Here is a 7027-nt window from a genome sequence, read left to right as displayed (position 1 = left end):
TTCCTGCTGTAAAACTGCCAGTTGTGAGCTTCTCAGTATCCCCACTCCCCTCCCCTAGAAGAGAGAGACATGCTGAATTTAAGAACCCTGCAAAATGAGGAGGACCGCCTCTGAACCACACTTCCTTCCACCAGCCCTTTCCCATTACTGCCCTGGAGTATTTGAAAATGACCCTGCTTCCACAAGGGGGTCCTCTCTCCAACTCCTTCACTCCCTCCCCATCTAAGCACTAATCTCTTGCTCTGTGCTCTCTGCTTTTGCACATTCGGGAATCACTTTGTTTCTCTGAATTTAGAGTCTTACAACATCAAGTGCAAAGTCCTCCTGGCCCCAGGAGAAGGCTTCTGTGTACCAAGCCAAGTCTTGTTAAGAGTTCCATCCCACCTCCCCCCAGGTCCGGGTCCCAGGCAATCCTTGGCGAGAGAACAGAGACCCTATCTCTGCCGCCCATGCCTGCGGTGGCCCCAGATGGAGAGAATTTCATCTTGGGGTGTGCTTGGGAAATGTAATATCTAGCCGATTAAGTCTCTTTCCATCTATTTAACATAACTGGGGGAAGGGGATTTTTTTACCTCTGAGAGCAGGAAATATTTTAAAAGCATAAAGAACTCTGGAAATATGTAATGGGGGTGTGTCCCTATATGCATATATATATGCAAATTGTGTGTCTGTGTCGGTATGTCTATATGTGTTTCTGTATATGGTCAATTGCATGGGCTTCAGTGTCAGGCAGACCTGTGCGCAAACCATCAGTAAATTATTTAACCTCTCTGAGCCTCAGTTTTCTTCTATGGAGGTTAGTAATGCCTATTTCACAAGATTTTGGTGTGGTTTCATGAGATAATGTATGTGAAATACATTCTAGGCTCAGCACGGTACCTAGTATGTAGAAAGCAGTCTATCAAAAGAAGTTGCTCTCAATGTTGTTCTTGTTTTTTTAGAAAACAGAGCTTCAAATTAAAGTCCTGGCTTGGTGACTAGCTCTCCTAGAACAGTAATACAGGACAAAGTATGTAAGACAACAATTTTCAGCATTTGACAACAGGGCTATAATTCTTAAGAGATGGTGTTGCAGTTACTATGGCTACATTAAAATTACTTCAAAATTCAGTGAAGTAAAAGAACCATGTATGATGTCCATGGATATTGTGGGTTAGAATTTCAAACAGGGCACATAAAGGCAGCTTGTCTCTGCTCTGCAGTGTCTGGGGATGGAACCATCTGAAGGCTGTTTACTCACCTCTCTGGCAGTTGACACTGGCTGTCAGCTGGGGGCCTCAGTTCTTCTCCGTGTGGGCCTATCCACATGGTCTCTGCATGTGGGCTAGTTTGGCCTGCCTCCAAACATGGTGGTTGGGTCTCCAAGCTGAGAGCAGAGAGAGAGAGAGAGAGAGAGAGAGAAGAGAGAGAGAAGAGAGTGAGAGATGCAGAAGTTGTATCTCTTTGTGACTTAGACTAGGAAGTTGCATAGCCTCACTTCTGCTGTACTCCACTGTCTGGAGTCACAAACTCCAGGTCAAGGGGTGGGAACACAGACCCCACGTAAGGAGAGCGTGAGGATGAGAGATGTTGTGATCACTTAGGGAAATACAACCATCCACAGAAAGGAGCCTGCACAAAGTGAGCCCCCTGATCACCCAAGCTCTTTGCTCCGGTTCATTTCCCCGACCGCAGTGCAGGGAGCCAGACCCCAAACAAAGCACAGCAGTCCTGCTGAGCTCATAGACAAAGGTCAAAGTTCAGGAGATGGAAAGAAAGAAATAGTAAAACAGCTGTGTGATCTTAAGCTTGGCTTTTCCCTTCTCCAGTCAGCAGATTCCTCTTCTGTAAAATAAGGGAGTTAAATTTCTTAAATGATTTTTAAGATTCTCTCCAGCACTAACGTTCTTTAACTTTGGTATGTTTGTACGCCTTTGCCTCTGTGTGTATGTGTGTATACATTTCATCTACCTATGTCCATGTCTGTCTATCTGGATGTCTCTGTGTGTATTCCTGTGCCCTGCATGCATGGCTCTATGTGTCCCCTGTGTGCACACAAAGAAATAAAATCGAGGACTTTCCAGAGTGGGCTTTGCCTGGCAGGGGACTGACTGCTTTCAAAGCTGCATTGTGAACAAGTTCATTGTTGCCCACTTAGGAAAACTAGAGCTGCTCACAACATTAGTGAGCAGGAACAGCCTCCGCTGCTGAGTTGCAAGATTGAGAGTTAATGAATGACATCATCACCCTGGCCCCCCTCCCATTCCCAGCCAGGCCCTATCCTGTTCTTGGGCAACACAGACTGTCCCGAGAGATCTATCTACAATGCACTGCTTGGACCTTCTTTAGCACAACCCGGCAATGTGTCCAGGACCTGCCTTCCACTCAGTAATCATGCATATCTGCACGGCTATTCCCAGTGTGCCAGTAGTTTGTTTCTTCAGGGAGACACTGGAGCTTCTGTGGAGTATCCACCACCAGATGCAGTGTCTGTTTCTCATACCACAGATCCATTCATTTTATTTTGTGTGAGTCAGAAACCCAGAAGCCCGGGCATGGAAGCCTTTCCCAAGAGCTCAGCTCAGTGATTCATAGGGTGCAGATGAGGCTCTGAAGTGTCCCAGAGGACCACAAGTTGATGGAAAAGCAATTGCCAAGCCAGTCTGAAAACCAAGACATCTATTAATAGTAAAAGCTGGATGGTGGAAGCAGGAACATAGAAAGGAGAGATTGTTGGACAACTCCTCCTAAACACAGTCTTGGTTAGGGCATTATTTTGTGCCTTAAACCTCGCCCCACACCCAGTGAGGACCATGGGTCCATACAGTCTGGTTATTTGGCATTAGAAAAAAATACAAGATGGGATCTGGATGGAGACTAGCCAGCTAATGTTTTCCAACTTCCTTAAAGATGGAGAATGAAAGAAGGCACGGGGATTACAGTAAGAGGTATCTAAGTTATACCTAGACAGAACTTTGTGAATATGGGACCAGGGGCAAGGGAAAGGAGGAAAAGAGGAAGGGAGTCAGACAGAAGGGAAGGGGAGGTCTTTGCCCAAAATAAAGGAAAGGGGCGGAGCTTGTCCCACTGCCCTGAGAACTTCAGTAGGTTTCAGAAGTCAGAGAGCAAAAGCAATACTTTCTGGAAGCAGATGTTTGTCTTTGTGAAGAACATACTTGGGTGCTATTGAATACCTGTGGCTTGTCAGAGGGCCCCTGTGGATTGTCATGGGAGATGTGATCCTAGCCTCTTTGGAGTCCCCTGCCTGAGCAGTTTCTTCCCTCTGCTCCACCCCTGGGCCTGCTCGTGGAGGAGACAGAAGGGATCCAGCTAGAAACACCCCCAGTTTTACCTTTTTTATATTTGAGGGCCATCTCCCAGTGGTGAGAGCAGCTTGGACCCTGCTCCTTCAGTGTTAAAGCCTCTGAGTCACTTGCTTAAATGTGAAATAAAACATCCTGGGATAGGTGTCAGAGGATTTAGATTCAAGTAGGAAGCACTATACTCCCTTGAGATTTACCTTCCTCATCTTTAAAATGGGAATAACAACACGTGTCCTGCCTATGTTCTTGCAAGTTAATTGTGAAGCTCAAAGAAGGTGAGATACCCTGAAAAGCTTTACAATAGGCAAGAGCTCACTGTGCTCCTGATTACCAGAAAATATTTTTATTTATGGGACATGCCAAGGCAGAACATCAGCTGCCATCCCCTGCGTCTTGACTTGGCTAATAATGCCACAGGTGTATCAGGTGATAAACACAATCACACAGAGTCACTATAGAAAGATTAGAATCATAATGAAACGTAATATGAGAAGTAATAGATCATAGGTGAAGCAACACGGTTTCTGCATGAGCTTTTGCAATTTTTTAATTCTTGGTTTCATTTTTGCTGCTGCAATTCTTTGATATGGAGGATGTCACAGCCACACTGTGGACAGGAGACTGGAAGCTGACCCCTCCTAGACTAATCTACCAAAGGTCCCTTCCAGCAATGAGGCTCTGCGACTATAAATGGAAAAATAACGTTTTTAATGGAGCAACTATCATAAAGCTTTCCCAAAGCTTCTTGCTGGATTGTCACAACACTCCTGTGAGAAACATAGAACAGTATTCCTACCCCCATTTTATATTTTGAGGCACAGCTTTATATATATATAAAATTTTATATATATATATATATATATATATATATAATTATAGCTTTGCCATAGTTCACATAGCTAATCAGTTGCAGAAACAAGGCTACAATAAGAGAAGGAGCTGGAGTAGATCTTAGCTCTAATCCAGCCCCGCCATTTTATAAAAGAGGAAACTGAGGCCCAGAGAGGCACAGGACTTGCTTAAGGACACACAGTTCACAGCAGCACCAAGAATAAAACTCAAGACACTCAGTGCAGTGCTCTTGCCCTGCCGGGTTAGTGACTCAGAGCTCCGGGATTCATTTTGCTACACCTCATTGCTAGTCTAGCCCTGCTCAATAATGGCCAGAATTTCCCCTTCCTTCAGGCACTGAATGGGCTGGGCTCTACACACACTCCCAGGACAAGTCAGGACGGATGAAGGACTAGAGCCCCCGGAATTCTGATGCCTCTCAGCTTTCTGGGTCTGGGGAGAACCGTCTTCATTTTCCCCAAACACCACAGCCACCCCCAGGGCTTTGCAGAGGCGACTCCCCAGGGAAGTGGCCCCAGCCCTGACCAAGTGGGTGAGGCAGGTTGGCGCAAGCTTTCAGACCTGAGCAAGGTGAATCACTGGAGGGGCACAGCCCTCCAGCTTCCTCTCCATGCAGCTCCGGCCCTGGGCTCCATGGGAGAGAGGATGGGTGGAGGACAGGGCAGAGAGAAAACCTGATGTTTGAACTGTGAGGCAAAGAGGAGCAGCCTGGGCACGGCTTCCATGAAGGGGGACAGCGGTGATCCCAGGTGGAGCTCGGAGAGCCCCCGAGAGAGCACAGGACACCCTCCCAATCCTGTGTCATCTCCTGGGATCCCTTTGCCACACTGTCACCTGCCCTACACCCCTGCTCTTTCTCCCAGGCAGACGGGCATTTCTCTAACCTTCGCAGGGGAAAACAGGCATGGCAAATGGGCAAGCAGAAGAGGGTTAGGGAGGGCTGCAGGAGCAGAGGGCATCTCAACCCTGCCTCCTCGTCACCCCGGGATGTGGGTCTCCCTCCACTCAACAGAACTTTAGTACACTCAGTATTAAGGGCCCCCTTCCTGTAATTAAAAATGTTTTAAGATATGTGCATAGTAAACACAGAATAAGTATAAGGGAGTTCTTAAGTCCTGATAACCCCCATTATAGCACTTCGTTGCTTTTATGGAAATATTAAGTGTCAAATTCTTAACATTTCTTTTACTCATTCTTTTGGTGTCTCTTGGCTGGTGTCCTGGATACTTGCTTACGCTGCTTTCTGGAAATTCAGCTCTGCCTTGAAACCCACAGGTCAGCCCAGGACTTCCCCTCTGATGGACCCCTGAAAAAAGCCTCCACCGCCATCCTGCCCTCCACCCACCTTGCCTGCCAAAGTCCCAGGCACGGCAGCCCAGTCAGGAAACAGGAGACGCCGCTAGTCAGTTTCCCCTGTCCTCCCCCTCTGTCCAAGGCTTCCAAGTTCCTGAACCGGAGCCAAGTCCCTGATAAGGGCTGGGTGGGTTTGCGGGGAGAGGCACAGGGAGGGCCAGCCTGTTAGCCTGTGACCCAGTCTCTCCCAAGTCACTCACTCAGCAAAATTTCTTCTAAGGAAACAATTCGCTGACTTCCTTTAGAAAGCCATTCCGTCCATCCTCACCAAGGGAGAGGGAGGAGGCATGGAAGAGAACCAGGCACCTGGCTGGGGTGAGGCAAGTCTGAGATAAAGCACCTAGAATAACAGAGGTGTAACTGCCTTGTTCAAAGCACTTCCCGTCTTATAGATGGGGGGCATTCCAAAAGTCTCTTGTTAATTTCCCCACTAAGGTAAATCGACCTGATTAACTGTTTATTGAGCATTTACTATATACCAGACAACTATGCTAGATGTACATTGCTATATTTAATCCTTCTGAGAATCCTGTGGGGTTATTTCTGTTCTCACATTGTGAGTGAAGAAATAGAGGCTCAGAGAGGTTAAGTAGTTTGTCTCTGGCCACCCAGCAGGGTCATGGTTGGGAACAGATTCTTGATTCCAAGACCTGTGGCTATTCTATGATGCCACACTATGTTGAGCAGTAAAGAGTCTTCCAGACTAAGTCCCTAGAACTCCTTTAATCCATTTTGCATCCCCAAATGGTGTACCTATGCACAGGGAAAAAAGAAAACAATAGTGCTAAAATACTAATAAGTTAGCGCAGGAAAACAATAAAATTGGACTTGGAAAGAGTTTGTCTAGAATAAGGGTTCCTTATGGAAAGTGGCTTTATTGAGAAGAGGATGTGGAGGTCTCTGGAGACAGATATAACGAAATCCACAAAAAGGAGGCGGAATACTCGCAAAGTTTAGAGGCTTGCCGGTCCTGGCTCTTAGTGTCTGGTTTCATTCCCAACTTGTGCCTTTTCCTTGACGCAGCAGCTATGATTGGAGTTGATCTGAGTTAAGAAATACAGCAAAGAAGAGAACAAGGAAGACAGAAAATTATTTCTGGATAGGTAACACAGCAAGGAGGGGTAAAAATGAAGAGTCGATGTGTGTCTGTATAAGAATTCAGCAGCCGAGGTGATTTTTTTAATCCATTGGTGGGGCTTTACGAGTGAGAAGTTCAAGCAGGGAGCTGAGTGCATCATTCCCCTGAAGGGCAGGACTGCTGATAGGGATGGGCAATGAGTCACACACTTCTTTCCACTGGCTTCCAAGAACTATATCCAGCTGGTCTGTTGTTGGCCTAGAACTGAGTCCAGGTTCTGACTTTGATGCCAGGACTCTTTCTGCTATAGCTCATAGACCTTGTTGGGAAAAGGGATGAGCCTGGGCGTGATGTATGTGACATGGGCCCTCGGAGACCCAGAGAGGGGAAAGGGTGCCACACCATGGGAAAGCTGACCTTTCTGTCTCCCCCAGGCATTCCT

General features: G+C 46.8%; 1 protein-coding gene across 1 annotated transcript in view; it reads left to right on the top strand.

The window, feature by feature from the left end:
* MMP28 (matrix metallopeptidase 28) overlaps positions 1-7027 on the top strand; it is a 21016-nt gene that overhangs the window by 1238 nt on the left and 12751 nt on the right. The gene's annotated exons all lie outside the window — the stretch shown is intronic.

This window comes from Lipotes vexillifer, unplaced genomic scaffold (assembly GCF_000442215.2).
Source record: "Lipotes vexillifer unplaced genomic scaffold, Lipotes_vexillifer_v1.1 scaffold1252, whole genome shotgun sequence".
In the NCBI taxonomy this organism is placed as follows: Eukaryota; Metazoa; Chordata; class Mammalia; order Artiodactyla; family Lipotidae; genus Lipotes; species Lipotes vexillifer.
This window is presented reverse-complemented; position numbering and strand designations above follow the sequence as displayed.